Source organism: Myotis daubentonii, chromosome 1 (assembly GCF_963259705.1).
Source record: "Myotis daubentonii chromosome 1, mMyoDau2.1, whole genome shotgun sequence".
Taxonomy (NCBI): Eukaryota; Metazoa; Chordata; class Mammalia; order Chiroptera; family Vespertilionidae; genus Myotis; species Myotis daubentonii.
In genome coordinates, this window is record NC_081840.1 from 188,670,450 (window position 1) to 188,692,079 (window position 21,630).

At 40.8% G+C, this 21,630-nt stretch overlaps 1 protein-coding gene across 4 annotated transcripts in view; it reads right to left on the bottom strand.

Annotated features, from left to right (window-relative positions):
- The window catches only part of SLC4A4 (solute carrier family 4 member 4), a 340,638-nt gene extending 340,100 nt beyond the window's left edge, over window positions 1-538 (bottom strand). For 3 of the 4 annotated variants that reach the window (XM_059669125.1, XM_059669135.1, XM_059669108.1), the window contains exon 1: window positions 404-532. The gene's annotated coding sequence lies outside the window, so the exon portion shown is untranslated. Of the gene's footprint in view, window positions 1-403 lie in introns of all 4 variants that reach the window. The other variant, XM_059669116.1, reaches the window with a different exon arrangement.
- Between the last annotated feature and the right edge of the window lie 21,092 nt (window positions 539-21,630).

A 21,630-nucleotide genomic window follows, 5' to 3' on the forward strand; every position in this document is an offset into this window, starting at 1 on the left:
GGAAGGGGGAGCCGAGGTCTCGGTGGCACCCACAGCGCCCCAAGCCTCTCTCGCTCGTGGGCCGGGGCAGGTTCCCGCTCCAGCAGGTGCCCCGTCGCGCCGGGACCACCCAGACTCACAGGAACACACGTGTCACGGCGCCGGCCCAGCCAGCGCGTACGCTGGCCCCACGGTCCCGGCCACCACGCGGGGCTCCGCGAAGGGGGCCCTGCCGAGGGGGAGTGCCGGGACCACTCGAACTCCTCCTCTACCCGCTGAGAAGAAGGGGAAAAAGTACTTTTCTGCGGAAGCAGCTTTCGCACTCCCCCGGCGCCCAGCCCAGAGGATGCCCACCCCGCAAATGACCTCTCCCAGCCTCCGGGGAGCGCGCCCGCCGGCCCCGCCGACCCAGCCGTGCGCTCACCTCCTGGGGTCCGGCTTCCGTCGCTCCTCCAGTTTGGCTGCCGAGTGTGGGGCTGCAGCGGCCACTGCCGCCGCCGCCTTCGCTGCTACCCCGGCCGTAGTCGCCACCGAAGCGCTGCCCCGGGCTGGGGGCCCGCGGGGATCCCGGGAGGTGCGGGGCCGGGCGCGGCGGGGCCCAGCCGCGGGAAGTTGTCGGCGCGAGGCGCGGAGCGGGCGGGGAGCGAGCCTCCCGCGTCCAAGTAGTCACAACTTTGCCGCACGGGAGGGCGCGGGCTCCGGGCCGAGGGAGGCGAGAGCCGGGCGAGGGCGCTGGGGCGGGCGCGTCTCCGGAGCCGGCGGGACTGGCACCTGAACCGCCCGCGAGGACGGGGCAGGGGGAGGCGCGGGGGGCAGATGTCTCCACGGCCCGCGTGGTGCGCGGCGGGCGAGCGCTGGAGAGCGTCTACTCTAGTCCGCCGGGTGCAGCTCCCGCATATCTATGGGGCTCTCCGCCGCTCCTGCCGGGAACTAACACTGCAGCGGCTGTGCGCGGCCGGGCGCCCCTCGGGAGCCAGCCAGGGGACGGGGACTCGGGGAAGGCGGCCGTGGCGGAGGCTGTGCCACGAGCGCGAGCCCGCGATCCATATTTAAAGCCGCGAGCGGCCTCGGCCAGCCCCCTGCCCTGCCCTCGCTCGCGCCCGCCCGGCCGGCCCCCGCCGCTCTGGGCCGCCGCTGGGCGTCAGCAGCCCGGGCATCCGCGGCGACGGGGAGGGGCTTCGGGCCGCACCGCCTCCGCCGGGGGCTCGGGCTCCGCGCGCAGCGCCCGCCTGGAGCTGGCGGGGTCCCGGCTCCCGACCCGGCGCCCTCGCCTCCCTCGGTTCCTCCTCCCTCGCGCCCTGAGCGGGCTGCTAGGTCTAGCTTTCTGTCCAATTCACAAGCGCTCCCCTCTGGGAAGAGCTTACGAACTCCTGCAGAACTGAAGTTGCTCGCGTTTCCCAGCCCCTAGTCACTCTCGACGCTACTTGGTAAAACTTGAGCCGTGTAGGTAGAGGGAGGGCTGCTGGCACACAGTATGGCCTTCGCTCCCCTTTGCAGGTCTGGGATGAGCATGGTTCTCAACCTGCCCTTCGCTTATGTCTCTGATGGCTTCTGCCTCCCTTGAGCAGTTTGGGAAACATCTTTAGCCATCCAAGGGAGTTTCTTGAGCGTACAAAGGGATTATTTATGTTTACTCTGTTCCTCGGGCTAATTAAGGAGGCTTAAGCGCCCTTTGTCAAGCAAATAATACTAATAATATATCAATGACCCAGCCCGATTACCCTCAGTTAAGTAAACCATTAAACCCTATGAACAGACTGTCAACGCGGGCACCACTGCTAGAGAGTAGCCATTTAATGGATTTGAACCGCATGGCATGTATGTAGTGCAGAAGTCAATGACCAAACAGCACTTTCAACAGTACCCACCAAAACACATAAAGGCCAAGATAAATAAGTTTCACATACTACCTGTTCCTGGTTCCAAATCTTCAGCACTAAGCTATAACTATCAAAAAAAAAAAAAAATCTGAAGGAAAATAATGTGGGGACAAAGGCTTTCTTTCCCGTTTTTAAAACTGGAAGAAATCCATTGTACCTCACTAGTGCTTGCGACGCAGGTATAAGCTTGTGTCTTTGTAAAATGCTGGCATGTTTAAAATCCTTGGTTAATGCGCAGAAGGCACTGGGAACCACCCAAAGCTGTCTAGTGTCCGAGATTAAAATGTATTAATGTCATGTATCTGGCTGTTTGCTGTTACATCTGGCTAACATGTATGTTCACACATTTCACATGATTCACTGCAGTGATATGAGAAATTCAAAACAGAAAACGTTTTTAAATGTAGCTTTAAAGGTTTTGCCTACACAGTTATGTTTTGTTTTTAGACTAAAATTAACTTTCAGTCCCTGAGCACACAGTTAGCAAGAATCAGCAACCCCAAAGCAAGCTCGCAGGCAAAAGCTACTTTTGTATTAAGAATTTGCCACTGCTGTTCAGCAGTTTTTCACACTGTGGATTATGTATTTCAACATAGCTGGCAATTTCTCGTTATAATCATGAACCAGCCGTGACTGGTCAGCATTGGAGAATGTTTGAGAAAGGAAAAGTCCAAGGAACTTATGCTTTCCAGTACTCTGATGCAAAATATATCAAACTGTTCTTCCCATAAAATAAATAGGTAATCCCTGGAGGCATTTCACCATCAAGATTGGCAAATTTTATCCTGAAAGGGGCATAAAGTTGGTGTGTGGAGTGGTAGGAGGGAGAGAATGAGAGCACTGTGGGGTGACGTTTTATGTGTGCCTTAAATTAATGAGAAAAATCGCCATCTTTGGCAAAGAGCCAACAACCACTGTTATCATTCTCATTATTTGATGTTTGCTATCCCACAATTAAAAGAGCATGTTCCATTTTCTTTCCTATTGATTATTGCCCAGTAATTGAGATGCATGTGTTTTGCCTCTGAAAGGTCATTGATTAACTTTTCTTGTTAACGCTGCATGTGGTCCCCTTTGCTAATGTCATTCCTGGTGAGGACAATAAATCCTGAGATCTATTTTTTACCTGTTCTAAAATCTGAGTTATGTCCCTTGATTCTCATGAGCCTAAAGAAAGATTTATTTGTTCTTTTTGTCTAGGGTTCACACGACTTGGTGACAAGATGAATGAACAGAAAAAATTAATGGCATTAGAAAAACAGTGTAAGTAATCTTTACTGATAATGATTTTTTCAAATCAATAACACTGTGCTAAATGACCTTCTAGAACCCACCCACTACTTAGCTTATCAATCAAGTTTCTTTCACATCCAAGGTCCTAATAGGTGCCTAAGGAAAGCAGAAAGATGGGAAGAAAGACCTTTGTTTCAACGACAAGCACCATCTAGTGGCAGCAGGGGAGGAAACCTGTCTCCAACAAGAAGAAAGATGAAAGCTTTTGAACAGGCAGTCCAGGCAGTCCTGGTCTTGCATAAACATAGCACTCTTTGATTCTGAAACAGGAAAGTTGTCTGTGGTAAAATAATACTACTAATAAGCACTGTGTTGATTTTACAAAGTAAGTAGGGAACACATCTGACCGGCAGGTAGGGTTACTGCCATGACGAGTTTTCTCAATTTTTGTGTGACTTTCTGTCGTCACCTTTCTGTATAACGACCTCTGTAGTTTTGAAGTTAAGGGCCTCAGTATTTAAGTTTCCTAATTATATAAAATAAGGAGGGTGATGACTTGTCACCAGAAATTATCTAGAAAGCATTTTGTTCAATAAATAGCAGAACCCATAAATACAACTATTATACATGGTTTTTTCCCATTATTATATTTTATTGAAAAAGAAAAAAAGTGAAAGATATCATTGACAGACTGGTGCAGCCACTGTGGAAACAGTATGGCGTTTCCTCAAAACATTAAAAACGGAACTCCCATTTGACCCAGTAATCCCACTTCTAGGTATGTATCCCAAGAAATCAGAAACACCCATCAGAAAGGACATATGCACCCCTATGTTCATAGCAGCACAATTCACCATAGCTAAGATTTGGAAACAGCCTAAGTGCCCATCAGCAGATGAGTGGATTAGAAAACTGTGGTACATCTACACAATGGACTACTGTGCTGCAGTAAAAAAGAAGGAATTCTTACTATTTCCAACAGCATGGATGGAACTGGAGAGCATTATGCTAAGCGAAATAAGCCAGTCAGAGAAAGATAAATATCACATGATCTCACTCATTTGTGGAACACACTTTGAACAATATAAACTGATGAACGAAAACAGATCCAGAGACAGAGAAGCATCGATCAGACCGTCAAACCTCAGAGGGAAGGTAGGGGAGGGTGGGGGTATGGGAGAGAGATCAACCAAAGAACTTGTATGCATGCATATAAGCCTAACCAATGGATACAGACAGTAGGAAGATGAGAGCATGTGCTAGGGGGTGGGAGTGGCTGGGGAGAGGTCAATGCGGGGGGGTGGGGGGGGAGGGACTTATATAATACTTTAAACAATAAAGAATTTAAATAAAAAAAGAAAGATATCATGGAATGTTTATCCTGGAGTTATACAAAATTGTAACATTCATACATGTCTCATTTGGGGAACTAAACAAAAAGGTGGTAGTAGACATGTTGTATCTCGTTACTAAAAACTTCAAAGAATGATCAGAAATATTTCTTAATATCAGCTCCTTTTTAAATATGTGGTTCATTTGGTGGAAGTTTGACAAACATTTTGCTACACAGAATAGAGATTTTCTTTGTGCTGGTATTTGTTTTGACTTATAGTTGTTATTAAACAATCTTGCAAAAGAGTGACCATTAAAGTTGCCACTCTATAATTATTTTAGTCAACTACTGCATGATGTAAGAGTATGGAAAGGACAGAGAAGTTTACTTTTTCTCATCCTGGGACTAGCCTGGGATGAAGCTAAACACATAAATAGGTAAAAAGAGAGACAGAGATCACTTAAAGACCTCATTTTTGTTTCATTTACACTCCAAAAAGTTCATATTCAACCTGACAAACTTCTGAATAAATTCAACTGACCTAGACTTATAATCTATATTTCCTCCTTCAAATCCCAGGTATAAAAATAACTGTAGCCCCTTTTCATGAGGAAAGAAGAAAGGTGAACACAGTTTTTGCAAGCTGTCAGCATGGCATGAGCTAGGGAAAATAATTTAATTTGGTTAAACATGGGCCATAAATTGCTTCACAGCTTAAGCTACTAAGCTCTCAGCCACATCCAACTGTCTTTTAAACACATACCTAAAGTCAAGTGTTAGGAGAGGTTCTGACTCCTAAAAACAGGAGCCAATCTCTGTTCGTGCAGAGGAAGGCAAGTTATTCAACCTTTCCGGGCCTTCGTTCCCGCAATAAAATCAAGGGGCTTAAGATAATTATACACAGACAAAATAAGAATAATTCTGACAGGACACCGGCATATGTTTCTCTAATGAAATGTGATAAAGAAACATACAGATCTTTCAGACAAGGTATTGACACATTCATTATGAATGCTCTGTTGAATAACCCTAGGCCAGAGTTTCAGCCTCTTCCTCCTACAGGAATTCTCCCATGGATCAGCACAGCCCAGGACACAGGCCTCTCTGTTTGAAAAGGAAAAGGAAAAATTAAAGTGAGCTCCACGGCCACTAAAACCTACACCCCCTGATTCCAAAGATTGGTCTGATTTTAGGTGAGATAGCAGGGAATTGCATCCGTCTTCTCTGCCAGACCTGACTCCCATGGCCCTCGGCCTCTGCTAATCAATGTGTGTGCGCGCGTGTGTCCCTGCCAGACAGAGCGGTGCTTGTTCCTTTGTGTGCCGCTGGCCTCCCCGCCTCCCTGCGGGATGATAAGCCCAGATGGCCGGCTGCTCTAAGGTTGCTCTTCCCTGTCTCCTGTGGACTGAGTCACATGGACACACCTGTTCCACTGCGTGGAGACAGGTTTTCTACAGATTAACTGACCACTGAATGGACCAGTGGTTCTCAACCTTCCTAATGCCGTGACCCTCATGTTGTGGTGACCTCCAACCATAAAATCATTTTCGTTGCTACTTCATAACTGTAATTTTGCTGCTGTTATGAATCGTAATGTAAATATCTGATATGCAGGATGTATTTTCAGGGGTTGAGACCCACAGGTTGAGAACCACTGGACTAGACTATGACCGCCTTCATCCCACTGGTCTGCTCCCCAGACCAGGTCTATCCTGGGGCCCACGGCACCTCAGTCTCCTTGCAAGTGACAAAACAGTTGATGCTCAAGGACCTGATTTCTTTACATCAGTGCTGAAAGGGTGAAATCTAAATATTAAAAGTTGGCTGCTACCTTGAGGGAGGAAACATTCTAAGCAAATTTGCCCTTTATGGCTTTTGAATCCCAATACTAACCAAAAGATGCTCAGTTCTACACAGATCATGAAGCATAATGGAGTCATCCATTCAGTCCACAGATATTTTTAAGAACCTACTTAGTACTCAAAAAATTAAAAATGGAACCCCCATTTTTACGCAGTGATCCCACTTTTAGGACTATATCCCAAGAAACTAGAAACACCAATCAGAAAGGATATATGTACCCCTGTCTATGTTCATAGCAGCACAATTTACCATAGCTAAGATTTGGAAACAGCCTAAGTGCCCATCAGCAGATGAGTGGATTAAAAAACTGGTATATCTATACAATGGAATACTATGCTGCAGTAAAAAAGAAGGAATTCTTACCATTTGCAACAGCATGATGGAACTGGAGAGCATTATGCTAAGCAAAATAAGCCAGTCAGAGAAAGATAAATATCACATGATCTCACTCATTTGTGGAACACACTTTGAACAACATAATCTGATGAACCAAAACAGATCCAATCAGACCATCAAACCTCAGAGGGAAGGTAGGGGAGGGTGGGGGTAAGGGGGAAAGATCAACCAAAGGACTTGTATGCATGAATATAAGCCTAACCAATGGACACAGACACCAGGGAGGTGAGGGCAATGGGGGCGCGGGGGGGGGGGGGGGAATGGGGCGATAAGGACACATATGTATACCTTAATCAATAAAGAAAAAAAGAAAAAGAAAAAGAACCTACTTAGTATATGTCAAGGACACTGTAGATGATGGCTTCCTAAAATAAGCCAAAGTTTCTGCTTCATGGTGCTTACAAGTAAACAAACAGGGTAATTTCCATTTCCTTGGATTGCAAATTGCTATGAAGCAGAAAATGCTCTGAATAGGGTAGCCAACCATTCAGTTTACAGTTCCAGTTTATCCCAGTTATCCCTGTGTGATCATATCAGCACCCCTTTCACTCTCAAAAGAAAATTTTATGAGAAATGATAGTATCACCTTAGCTGTAGAAGAAATAAAACACGGGGAGGGAGGGAGGGAGGAAGGAAGAGAGAGAGAGAGAGAGAGAGAGAGAGAGAGAGAGAGAGAGAGAGAGAGAGCTATTTTCAAGTGGATTTTAGGAAAGGCCTCTCAGACTTGGTGACCTTTGAGCACAGAGATCTGAATGACAAGATGCAAACTAGGAAGAATCTTAAAGGCAAGTTGAACAAATAGCAGCTGGCACAGTGCCTTTATACATAGTAGGAACCCGATCATTACTAATAGAATAGAATGATTGATTGTGTGCACTCCTTTGGGGACATTAAAAAACAGTGTTACTCAACCAGAATATATTTCTATTAAAACAGATTCAGTCTCCACAAATTCCTTAAGATATCCTTCTTCTTAAACAATAACTTTCAAATACCTCTATGTATCTATTTGCATGTACATAAAACATCTCCAGAAGGACATGAGCAGCTATTTACCTCCAGGGAGGGAAACTAGGTAATAGTGGGGCAGCAGAGGGAGGAAGACTTTTCACTGTGACCTTTTAATAAAAAAAAAAAAATTGATTTATGCAAATAGATTGCTTATTTTTTACTTAAATTTGAATTAATAGAAATAAATAATATACAGTTATATAAATATATACATAATAGCTCTATGCCTAGAGCTCTTTTTCATATGAATATATGATAAAAGCCTAATATGCTAAATGTCCAGTTGTCTGGTTGGCTGTTCAACCAATCAAAGTGTAATATGCTAATGATATGCTAAAGCTGCTCAACCACTCACTATGACATGTACTGACCATCAAGGGGCAGACACTCTGACTGGTAGGTTAGCTTGCTGCTGGGGTCAGCCAATCGGGACTGAATGAGACAGGCTAGGCACACCCTGGAGCCCTCCTGTGTCCCTCCCCAGCCCCAATCGTGCACCTGTGGGGTCCCTCGGCCTGGCCTGCACCCTCTCGCAATCCAGGACCCCTTGAGGGATGTCGGAGAGCTGGTTTCGGCCCAACAGTGGAACAACCAGTCACTATGATGCACACTGACCACCAGAGGGCAGATGCTTAATGTAGGAGCTGCCCCCTGGTTATCAATGCACTCCCACAGGGGGAGCATAGCTCAGCCAGAAGCAGGGCTCATGACTGGCGAGCACAGTGGCCGTGGCAGGAGCCTCTTCCACCTCCGCGGCAGCACTAAGGATGTCCTACTGCCAGCTTAGGGGGAGCGGGCCTAAGCCGTAAGCCATTAGTCGGACATCCCCCAAGGGCTACCAGACTGTGAGAGGGCACAGGCCAGGCTGAGGGACTCCACTCCCCCCACCCAAGTGCACAAATTTCATGCACCAGGCCTCTAGTATTGGTATAATATGTAATTAACAGAAACCCTCTGAAGGACAGTGAGAATAATATCTTTACAAATTACAAATCAGCGGCTATAGCAAAGCCAATGACGTCTGAGCCCTTTCCTAGTTATTGGATGTTGTTTGGTGCTGATAGCATTTGCTCTCTGCCCACCTGGGCTCCATTCAAATCAGTGTCCTAGGACAAAGAGATTTTAAAGGGATATTGCCACTTTCCTTGCACCTGGGCAAATAAAGACAGTAATATTTTTTAAAATAACATTTTATTGGATATCTTGCTGTATCTATGATTTATAGCTTTTTGATTTTCAAAAATGAAAATCTATTGCTTTTTTCTATTATAAAAGTAATGTAATTTCATTGGGGGGAAAGTTATGCAATAGAGGTAAATCGGTGAAATGGCAGTGAGAAATATCCTTTTCAAGAGAAGACTGCTAATGCTCGGCATATTTTCTTCTTTGCAAAATTTAAATTTGTGGTTTACAGTTGATTAATCATATTGTATTTTTTAAACATAGTGTGGTCATTGAGGCTAATTTTAAGTGAGGACCATCTCTTTGGGCATAAAACATAAATTTTTATAGATATGGCTTAGACATAGAGGGGATAAATGTTGATGGAAAAATAAAATTAAAGAAAATGAGCATGTCTAAACACACACACACACACACACACACACACACACAAAAGATATGGCTAAAAAACAGAGGAGCTCTAAATTAGACGCCATCTTTCTAATCCTCGTTGGTAGCTATTGTGCTATTATCTCAGCACAATTCCAGAATCGCCCTCTATGAAAATTCATATGGCATATTCTCTATGGACAGTTTCTGCTACCCAGCAATGAAAATACTGATAGTCCCACTAACAACAACTACAATAAAAACCAACACCTACATAGTTGTTATCATTTTCCAGGGACTATCCTAATTACTTAACATAAATTAACTGAATTAATATTCATACGACCCTATTAGTAGTAGTGGTATCACCCCCATCATGAGAAGAAGCAGTATGAATACCAGAATTCCACATAGTTTCATACATATCAACTGTTTCAGATTTCCTCAAAATTTGAAGGAAGTTTGGAGTTGAGAGTTGGTTTTTCTCTATAAACTTAAACATCTGATTCAGGAGAGTTTGAGGATATGACACCTGAATTACTCCAATGTCAACTGAATTTGACAGAACACATATATACTATATCGAGACCTGTATATACTTCTGACTATCCAAAACCAGAATTTTGGAAGTTGAAGACACTATAGTTTGGTTTTATTTTCTTTTTTAACATGGCTAATGTTTTATTGTGATAATTTAAATGAGATTTTCAATGGTGTTTTCTTTGAACTTCAATCACATGACTGTGCTTTCCATCCACAATCATCCCTATAAGGCACACAATAGCCATACAACATATATGTGTTTGAAGACTATTAATAACTTCCTATGAATAGGTATTTGCTTATACTGTTCCTCCTGGAAGTTTTGATTTTCTAGATTACAATAATTGGGCGAAGGAAATCTTTTTCTTGGTGTTCTGGTCATGTTACTGTTGTTTTGGTGTCTAGACCCTGGGCCTGGCAATTTTCATTCCTAAGTTAACTTTTGAAACTTTTATCTCCGTTTACCAAAAACTAACATTTCCTCCAGCATTACACAGACATTGTAATCCAATATCTTCAGTAATTCTTACTTGCTTAAACTTGCAGGTTAGTATTTAGCAAAACTTTGTCAGAAAACATCTGTGCTAGCATATATAATGGTAAGTCAGACACTGAAAGAGGGAAGAAATTTTCAAATTATGGAAAGGTAAATTCTCTTTCTCTCAAGTTTTTACCTGAGTAATTTGGTAAGTTGATGCAAATAAAGTAACCCCAAATTACTTCTAGGTACTCACATTTCTTCATGAGTTTAGTGATCTCTTGGAACCAATAGCCTAGCATCCTAGTTCAAGGAAGGTATTAAAATAAACCCTAAAGAGATACAAAGAATAATAGGCAAATGGAACAAAGTAGAAGAAAGTGCTCTGTCTCTGCTCCAGCCAGTAGCCCTCAAATTCTATTACTGCTTCTTTGATTAAATTAAAATGCAATAAGTACTGAGTACTTATTTAACACTTTGTCTATCCTGGCAAGAGTGCGAGACATTCCATTTAGAGGAACAACTATTCAAAAGCTTCTGCTGATGCTGCAGTTACGATTTGGAATAAAGAGCAGAGTGATCAAGTAGATGGAGGTGATTTTTCAGAGAGCGCAGGAGAAAATATTACATTCTAGGTGTAGTGGTGCTGTCCTAACAAACTGCTCTCATAATCTTGCTGTAACATAGACCACCAATTAAGGCAAATGGAAGTAGTCCAGTACAATGCTAAAGGATTTTAAGCCAGGGGTCCTCAAACTACAGCCCACGGGCCACATGCAAATACAAATATTATATTTGTTCCCGTTTTGTTTTTTTACTTCAAAATAAGATATGTGCAGTGTGCATAGGAATTTGTTCATAGTTTTTTTTTTAAACTATAGTCTGGCCCACCAACAGTCTGAAGGACAGTGAACTGGCCCCCTGTTTAAAAAGTTTGAGGAGCCCTGATTTTAAGCAAATAAATTCAATGCTGTATTCAATAATTAACCACAGTTACTTATCTGTCAAGCACTTCCTAATCCTCATAGAAACCTTGAACGATAGGATGAAAATGATCCCTATTTTACAATTAAGGAAACAGGGGGTCAGAAATGCCAACTGACCCACCTCAGGTCATACAAGTACCAAACTTGTGGAGCCAGGGTTCTAAGCCCCTGCTCTTTCCACTTTACCATGCTTCCTCAAGCTACCCCTAGGACAATCATGGGAAAAGTTGACATTACGTGGTCTTTGAAGGATAAGTTTGGGCCCTTTACCTTCACACTCCTTCCTCCCCATGAACACCCCCATTTTCAGTCAATTCTGCAAACAAAACAGGTTAATCTTCCTAAAGCACTGTTTGATGAATCACCTGAGAGAGAGAGAGAGAGAGAGAGAGAGAGAGAGAGAGAGAGAGAGGGAGGAAGGAAGAAGGAAGGAAGGAAGGAAGGAAGGAAGGAAGGAAGGAAGGAAGGAAGGAAGGAAGGAAGGAAGGAAGGAAGGAAGGAAGGAAGGAAAAAAAGAAAGAGAAAAGAAAACACTTTCAATGTTCATCAACCATTGAGTGAAGTCCAGGTTACTTAGATTGGAGTCAGTGGCCTTTCACGACCTAGTTTCCATTAGCTGTCTTTGCTACTGATCCTGTACATGGCTTGAAACTCCATGCAACCTGGACTTCTCACCATTTCCTAAGCATGTCTTTCTTTCATCCGCCTCCATTTCCACCTAGTGAAAGTCTTTTTCCAAAAAAATCCAATTTAATGCTACCTAATCCATATTATCTTCTCTTATTAGTTTGGCACAAAAGACCTCCTTCTCCTCCATACTAATAGGTATGAAGGAGAAGGCTCTGCCACTTAGGTTCTGTTACTTACATGTCACTTAAATCAACTCAATGTAATGAGGTTTTTGGTATATGTTTTTCATTTTGCCCACAAAATTGTAGGCTCCATGAAAGTAGGAAATGTATTCTATACATTTTTACATTCTTCATCGCCTCTAATACAATCCCATGCATATAGTAGGCTCTCACCAAAAAAACTGAGTAAATAAATAAAAGAATGAATAAGTGAAACTTAGGTTGAGTTAGTGACAATCACAGCTTCAAATATAGTAAGAGCCTCCTTGAAAAGTCAGATTGAACTCAAAAAGCACTTGTAAGTTTTTACTGCTGTGTGGCTATTAATGTAAAAATCTCTTCTATATTAGTCCTGGGCTTCAGTAAAATGTGGATGTATGGATAAGCTTTCATGGTAAATTAGACTTAAAAATACAATTTTCTCCTTGTTTTAAATAATCTTTTACTTATTCACTCAAAATATATTTGTGGAATGCCTATTATGCACAAGATCCAGCAAAATATTGGAGAAATAGGGGTGAGCAAGACAGACAAGGCCATTATCTTCAGAGAGTTTAAATTCTAGTTGGAAAGAGAGGCAATAATCAATAAATATAGAAATGAATATGATAATAAAAGAGAATAATGAGATGGAATACTTTAGATTGGCTGGTTAGGGGAGGCTTGAAGAGGTAATCACAGACTTTAAATGAGCCAGCCATACAGACTGAACTTCAGGTGAAAACAAGTTTCAAAGACTCTTGAGGGTTGAGAAGCAAGCTATTGGTGAGGGTGTAGCAATAAGCAAAGGAGAGAGTGGTATGAGATGAGATTTGGAGAAGAAGGCAGGAGTAGGTCTCACAGAGTTTTTTAGGTTCAAGAAAAAATTATGTTCATATTCTAAGAACAACCAAAGCTACTAAAGAATTATAACAAGGGTGCCACATAATCAAATTTATGGTTTGGGGAGTTCGTTCTTAGTACTAAATGGAGAATGGATTGAAGAGGAACTATTGGCTTGCATTAAGGGGAATGCACTGAAGATAGAGAGAAGTAAATGAATATGAGAGACATTGTAGGAGGTAGACCTCAATGAATTTGACATTAGATGTAAGAGTTGAAAGAACAAGAATAATCAAGTATAGCTCCTAAGTTTTGGCTAGGCGTCATTTTCTAAGATGGAGATACTTGCTGAGAACCAAGTTTGAAGATAAAAATCACTGGTTTTATTTGGGGGGAAGACACAGAACACAGTTTTGAACACAGTAAGTTTGAGACATCCAATTCTAATAAACAACCAACATCACAAAAATGTTAACATTACATTGAACACCTACATTTTCTCAACCCACTTTTCTTTGGCCAGGGTAGCAGATTGTATTTCCCAAAGAAGGTGTCCCAACATCTCCCATTCCCACATCCTGTTTTCAATGTGACCTTGCCACGCCCCAGTAATGAGGTAGAGTCTAACTCTTCTCCCCTTGAATCTGTATGGGCTTAAGACTGCTTTGGCCAGTGGGACACAGCGAAAGTGAGCTGTGTGGCTTCCAAGGCTAGGTCACAGAAGATGATGCAGCCATCACTTTGTTTACTGAACAATCATGCTTGGAGCCTTGTTCTGCCATGTAAGAAATCCAGTTGTCCTAAGGCTGCCATGCTTGGCTCCAAGCCAAGCCACTTGGAGCCGACACATGGAGAAGCCACCGATAGACTGGTTAGCAGTTCTACTCTCCAGGTCTTCCCAACAGGCTCCAGGAATCAGTGAAAGGGCTTTCAGATAATTTCAGCCCCAGCCATCAAATCACCCTTAAAACTTCTCAGCTGAGATCCTAGACACTGTGGAGCAGTCAAGCTATCTTGCCCGTCGGGGCCCACAGAATCCATGAGCATAAAGAAGTGATTATTATAAGCTACTGTGTGTTGGGGTAGTTCATTAAGCAGCAATAGTAACCACATCATCCAGTTAATCAGTCAGGGAATAAATACATTTAAGATATAATCCTACAAATATGTTGCCTGTACAGTTCAATGCTACATTTTAAAAGAACATGCAGTCCTCAAACAAGATTCTTAAACTAAACATCATTTTATTTACTACAATGAAAGTTAAATAATCATATTACTGGTAACTGTGGAACGGAAAAGGAATCCGAAATTCTGATATAAATTTGGCACTTAATTCTGATAAAGTTTGATAGCAAAGCATATTCATGTTTGATAAAAGCTAGCAAATGAAGCCACATTTGAAAGCCCTGATACTTCAAATTTTGTTATTTCCCTTATATTCCATAAGCAGTTTTCCTGCAACTATCTCTAAATTCACATGAGTGGAGCTGCAAATAGAATAGACTGCTTATGAATAAAATTCCTAGGTATGGCTGATGGTTAGGGAACGGAAATACAAAGTTGTTTTGTTTTCAGAAAAAATTCTCTGTATTTTTTTTTTCTTACCACTCAATATTTTCTCTTCACCTTTCTTTCAAGAAGTGTGAATTAGGAGTATTTGGCCTTGGATATTAAGATATTTCTCTAAAAACAATACCTTGATTTGAAATCAATGTTAACATAATTTACTACATTTTGAAAATAAATTATTTTCCTAGGAATTAGTACCTGCTATCCTATGAGTGAATAAATTCAAATTTTTTTTTTTTTACTCTACAACAGGAGAAGTATTTAGTAAATGATCACTCCTTCAAATGAGTGACTTTATTTTTTTTAAGATTTTTTATTTTTTATTGATATTTTACAGAGAAGAAGGGAGAGGGATAGAGAGTTAGAAACATCTATCACTGGGGATGTGCCCGCAGCCAAGGTACATGCCCTTGACCAGAATCAAACCTGGGACCCTTCAGTCCGCAGGCCGACGCTCTATCCACTGAGCCAAACTGGTCAGGGCCAAATGAGTGACTTTAGCAAGTGCTAACAAGAAATTAAATCTCCCGAGAGAGAGTTATTTTAGCCACTGCCTCCTGACTCTGACACTGCTGGTCTTTGATCATATTTTACTCCTTAGTGAGCCAATAAGTTTTGATTACCCTTGCAGATCCATAATCAATATAAATTTTTAAGTCTTATATTGGCAAAATAAACTGAACTCAAGGCTCTTGACTCGATTTCTCCCTTCACTATTATGCCCTATAAATAATACCAGTATTGGTGTTCTATTTGGAATGTTCAAGTTCTGGAAGCCAATAGAAACAGTAACTACATATGCTTACAAATTTACATTTATTTCCAAATAAATAAATAAACATACTCAGTATTTAGCTTTAGAATGCTCTGGCTGCTGTGTAGAAATTTTTATTTGGGGACTTACAGGGTCCTGTTATTATTTTCATGATGTACTATAACAATTTCAAAACAATTTTTCTGAAAAGTTTGAATTTAGAGGCTGGTTGTTTTATGAATGTATACTCAATGTGAAATATAATAAGAAATTAGTTTAAACCAGGGGTCACCAAACTAGTCAATTCTGCCATTGTTGTGAGAAAGAGCTGTAGGCAATATGCAAATGAATGGGTGTGGTCATATTTGTCCACAAAGGGGACAACCTGGTTGAAACTAAAGGCAGACTACATTAATAAATAAAAAGGAATGTAATCATGTTTTGTTTTATTGTAGACTATACTATGCCTCCTTACTCATCCAACCTCCCCTGTTGCGTCAGACTGAGATAGGTCAATTATTATATTACAGCAATGATTGGAATGCTACAGAACTACTCTAGGAAACCACTAAGGAAGAAACAGACCGAAAGACTATATCTAGTATTATAAAGTTGGAGGGAAGTGTGAAAATATTAGTTCATAATATTTAGCAAATCATTCTATTACCTTGTGTGAATGCATCTAAATTAAAACTCATTGCTGATGTGGCGTACACTCTTCAGAGACACTAATATCACACACAATGCAGTGAACACTTCGTTTAACATAATCTAGTCAACTTAATAAAAATGGCATGACAAAAATAAAGCCCAGACCCCAACCATTCTCATTAAGTGAAAGTGAAGGAAAATAGGAAATTAAAAATTAACTATTTAATGGCCTACATACTCCTATAGCCAAATAATGCATCTGATGTGGTCAACCTGGCCTGAAATTTTTATTTTCTTCCTAGTTGGCATTACAGTGTGGCTCAGTGTTGAGAATCTGATTCAATTCCTGGTCAGGGTACATGCCCAAATTGCATTTGCTGTTTTGGGATAGATCCCCAGTTGGGGGGCGGGGGAGGCATGCAGGAGGCAGCCAATCAATAATTCTCTCTCATCATGGATGTTTCTAGCGCTCTCTCTCCCTCTCCCTTCCTCTCTGAAATCAATAGAAATATATAAAAAAGTAATCTCTCTTTTCCTATGTAATTATGATATCTAGCTCCTTGACCCCCTAGTCTCCACCAAAGATTGATCATTACTGATAAGGAATCATAGTACAATTTTAGGAACATTGTTTTGGTGAAAAAGAAAGTTACCAAAAGTAGTACACAACAAAACCAGAAACAATGAAGTAGGTGAAAAAAATAAATGAAATTGAAATATGAAATAAATGTGTTTGTTGAGTGCTTGAGTATCTTATCTTCCCAATCTTAAAGAAAATGTAACCATATATAATACTCTTAAAGAATTATTTTTCTTTTCTACTATCTTTCCAAGTTTTAAGACACTTTGATGCAAGATCAAACATAATGGTAAAATATCCTCTCATAGTTATAATATTTACAAACTAATCCACTTTACCCTGTGCTCTACATTAATTAGTGATTCACACTCTACTTTCATGATCTACAGACGCCATTTAAAAGATAAGGGAAAGGATTAGGGCAAAGTCACCAAGGTCTAAACTCAGGTGTTCTGCAGTTTAGACTTAAACTGAAACCAGTAAAATCTTGGAATTATCTGATTAACAAGCATGTACTTGAGAGTAGTGGTATCAAATGGGATATAACTGTCCTCATCCTTATAAGAGGATCTGCCTATTGAGATCACATCTTGTAACAAGAGTGTAACAGAAAAGAGCAAGTGTTTTAGAGTTTGACCACTCTGGGTTTGAAGCTTGGTTCTACTATTAATTCTATGGGCTGTCCGTGCTGCTGGTGGTAGAGTGAAGGTATTAACAGTAGTTCAGTAACCATGCAAAGAAAAGACACCAAAATAATTTTAAATAACTCTCAGTCCATCAAACGTATTGAATGCCTCAATCTATATTCTATCTTCAATTGGGTGAGCAATAATATTATCTCTTCCAAATGATGTTGATTGAATTAATGTAATAGCTTGGCATGGAAATAAGCATTGGAATAGTCATTATTAAATTCATCTCCTTGTTTCCTATGGAACTGCAAACCTCATCGTAATCCTACAACCAATTACAAGATTGGGGTGGGAATATGGTCAGAATTATACAAGAGAAGAACAGATCCATATCTATACCTTTTAATTCCTTTCTTAAACTCTGAGAACAGAATTAAATAATCCATGAAAGTAGACATCATTCTTTTCCACTGTATCATGTCACTTTCTTCCTCTCTTAAAAAGTCTTGATAAAGTTTTCCTAGCATACAGGTTAGACCAAGAGCCTATAATTGTCTATTATCACCTGTCATGCTCCTACTCTATTTTGCAGTATTCATTCATTCAACAATTTATAAAGTTTATTATGTATCAAACACTATGCTCAGTAGTGAGAATAAACAATAGTTAACAAGACCTGATACAGTCCCTGTCCTCATGGAGCTTATTGTAGAGTTCTTATAGGAGATAAATATTAAATAAATATACCACATAGGCAATATATGAATTACAAATAAGATTAGACAACAGTCACAATTGAATCAGAATAGATGGGGATCTGCCCTTGAGAAATCTGGTGGGCCTTCACCTCTACACCTAATGTAACTGTAGACAACTTTCCTATCTTCACATTCCCTTCCATTGACATCATCCCCTCAGTAACACCCAACAATGGGACATGAATGACGATGCTTGGGTGGAGCAATAAATGTTCTTGTAAAGTAAGTTAATGAAATAATCATATTGTCACATGTTGCCTTTTCTCACTCTGTAACATTGTACTTGCCTTTAGGGTGATCACACAAACAGTTTAATGCACACTGAGAAACTTACTTGCTTTGTGGAGAAGAGCTCAGGGTGATGTCTCTATCAAAACTCTATGGCTTCTTCATGATTTCATCTTTGCAAGGGGAAGAAAATCAAGACTGAAAATCTCTCTTCCTGCCCCTTAATGGACACATTCCCCCCTGCAGGCATAGAATTTATTTAAATATATTTTTATTTATTTCAGAGAGGGAAAGATAGAAACATAATGATGAGAAAGAATCATTGATTGGCAACCTCCTACATGCCCCTACTGAGGATCGAGCCTGCAACCCAGGCATGTGCCCTTGACTGGAATCGAATGTAGGACCCTTTAGTCCATAGATTGATGCTCTAGCCAGCCATAGAATTTTAATCAGTACTGAGGAAATATGGTTTCTTATCAATTTTATGCATTCTTAAGAATTTTATGTTTATCTGGAGGGTAAATATTTATTATTTAAGGTAACCACTTCTCCAAAATGTAGATCTTCATTCAGAGTTCATGAAAGCTTCATTTTTAACATCTAGCCCATATATAAAAGAGTGTGTGCCAGGAAGAAAAAATTAGTGCAAAGCCCATTTAAAAAAAAAATTATTGGTGTGTTGTTGTTTTTTTTACTCTTCAAATGTGATTTTAAAAAAAAGAGAGCTATTCCTAGACACAAACACTGTGTTGCTAGTCTGTGGATATTTATGTCAAATTGTCTTTATTGCTGTACTTTCTTTGGACCAAGGATGTTTTCTCATAGCTCCCTCCTTTATGCTAAGCTCCTACCTTTTACCTCATTTTTCATCTACACTATCTTCCATCTCATGATACCCACCTAAACTCCATGATAATACATTCCTCTTCCCTCTGCCCATACCCTCCTGCCATTTCAGGTTTCCGCTCCTCATTATTTAAGCTGGTTTCTGAATGTTCCTTTGCTTCCTATTAAATTTCTATATAAATAGAAGAATTATAGTTTTATCAAGCATCCAAACAAATAGCATTGAGCAAAATTTGACATTCATAATGGTTGTCCCTTTGTTCCTAAAGGAAAACAAAAGGCCTAGAGTTAACGCCTAGACCTGTGTATAAGATAAAACAATAGGGAATATGTTTAATTCCTTCCAGGTAGAGATCAAGAAAGAGGGAGTATTGGGTCATGGTTAAGACTGTCATTTCTAGAATCAAACTACATGGGTTTAAATCCTAGCACATTCACTGACTACCTGCATGACCTGGGTCAACGTAACCTAACTTCTCTAAGGTTCAATTTCCACCCTTAGTAAAAAGCATCTACTTCATCAAGTTGTTGTGAAAAGTACATGAGTTAAATGCATGTAGTGTGCTTAGAAGGTCTGGTACATAGGAAGCCTTAATAAATAGGAGCTATTATTATGATAGATTCCAAATGACAGAAAACCACGTCTTTCTATTTTGAACTCTAATGTTATAGAAAATGCAAGCCAAATGCATTAGAAAATCACCCAGATTTTCAGAGAGGTGTGTTGATCATCACTTAGCAAAAACAGAAGAGTCTGTATATTTTCATTATGGAGATAGATGCATAACTATACACATTTTCACACATATAAATATCACACATTTTGCACCTATGTTTTTCTTTTATAATTAATGTCATATCTTTTTATTTATTTTGTTGTTGTGTTACTAGGTACATATTTTTAATAAGCCACAATTGAGGTACTATGAAATCTACCTGGGTAAAAAGACTGGACTTTTCAGATCTGCCAGGTGCAACTAATGAAACATGTTACTTCAGGACTCTGTTCTCCAGTCCACATCAGATTCCCCTGTGCTAATTCCTCTCGCTGGCCCACCCGCATTTTCCCCATACTCTCCTCTGCCATGGTTTAGAACACCATGGGTGGCAAAAATGGATGGTATTCCAGCAGAATGCCCCAAACCAAGAGGGAGGAGGAACCAGAATCTATACTGACAAGAGAAGCGCCTCCCAACACCAGATACCCTCCTCAAAGCCAGCCACTCCTTCTTCAGCACACTGTCCAAGGCTAATAGGACTTACAGCCTTGATATTAGAAGGGGAGGTACTCTGCCCTTCCAACTAAGTGACTGACGGAAGGTCACCATGGAAACCATTGCTTGAATTTTGGTGTATTTAAAACCTCAAGTCAACATTTAAAATGTATACCTTGCCTTTGAGGGATATCACAGGCTTTGAAAAAGCTTTGGGTAAATGGGAGCAGGGGAGCAGCGGTGCTGATTAGTCTACTTAGCTAATAAAACTAAATTGTTTCTGTAGGCACAGTAGATGGTTTCTTTGCCAGGGTAAGCAGAGAATTGGACTCATTGTGTTTAGACTTGCCCTTTCATTCAGGTCACAGTTGTATGTTCGTAAATCTCTTTATCATCTTTCATATCTATGCAGATGCTGTGTGGCTACATGTTTATATTACTCGTTCCTAAAAAAAAGAGACACACTGAGTCAAGGATGTGCTTGCCTGCCATTCCCATGTTTTAACTGGGTTTTCCCCTGTAAACCTAGGTTGTTGTTTATAGTCTCTTTCTCTTATAGTAACCACCATGGTAACCAGGGGAGAGAACTTTTTGTGAAATCCATTTTCATCATTTGATGATGTGAAAACTGGACCTAATTCTGAAAAATGGCTTTGCCTCAGGCGGGTGCACATTTTCCTGGTGATAGGGTTTCTTAGATGGTCTTATTTCCCTCTCCTCACCACTGCCTTCCCCAGCAAGCAAGGAAGCTAGTCTCTGTTTCAACACTTTCCCTTATGGAGCCTGCTCTGATCCAGATTCTTACATGTGTAGTATAATATCCAAAAGGCAGGTGTGGCCCTAGCCAGTTTGGCTCAGTCGATAGAGCGTCGGCCGCAGACTGAAGGGTCCCAGGTTTGATTCCAGTCAAGGACATGTACCTTGGTTGCAGGTTCCCCAGCCCTGGTCAGGGTGTATGCAGGAGGCAACCAATTGATGTGTCTCTCTCACATTGATGTCTCTCTTTCTCTCTCTCTCTCTCTCTCTCTCTCTCTCTCTCTCTCTCTCTCTCTCCCTCCCTCCCCCTCTCCCTCTCCCTTCCACTCTCTCTAAATATCAATGAAAAAGCCAGCAGAGATCGTGGGTATTCTTGCTTATGCTAATTTTGTATCCTTTTGATACATGCAAAATCTATAAAATTCTATTTTAAAAATCAACATTTAGGGGCTAGATCAAAATAAAAAGCTTCTGCACAGCAAAAGAAACCATCAACAAAACAAGAAAGTCCACTGAATGAGAGAACATATTTGCCAATGTTATCACCAATAAGGGTTTAATCTCCAACATTTACAGGGAACTCATACAACTTTAAAAAAAGGAAGATAAACAACCCAATCAAAAAATGGGCTACAGACCTAAATAGATACTTTTCGAAAGAGGACATAAGGAAGGCCAAGAGACATATGAAAACATGCTCAAAGTCACTA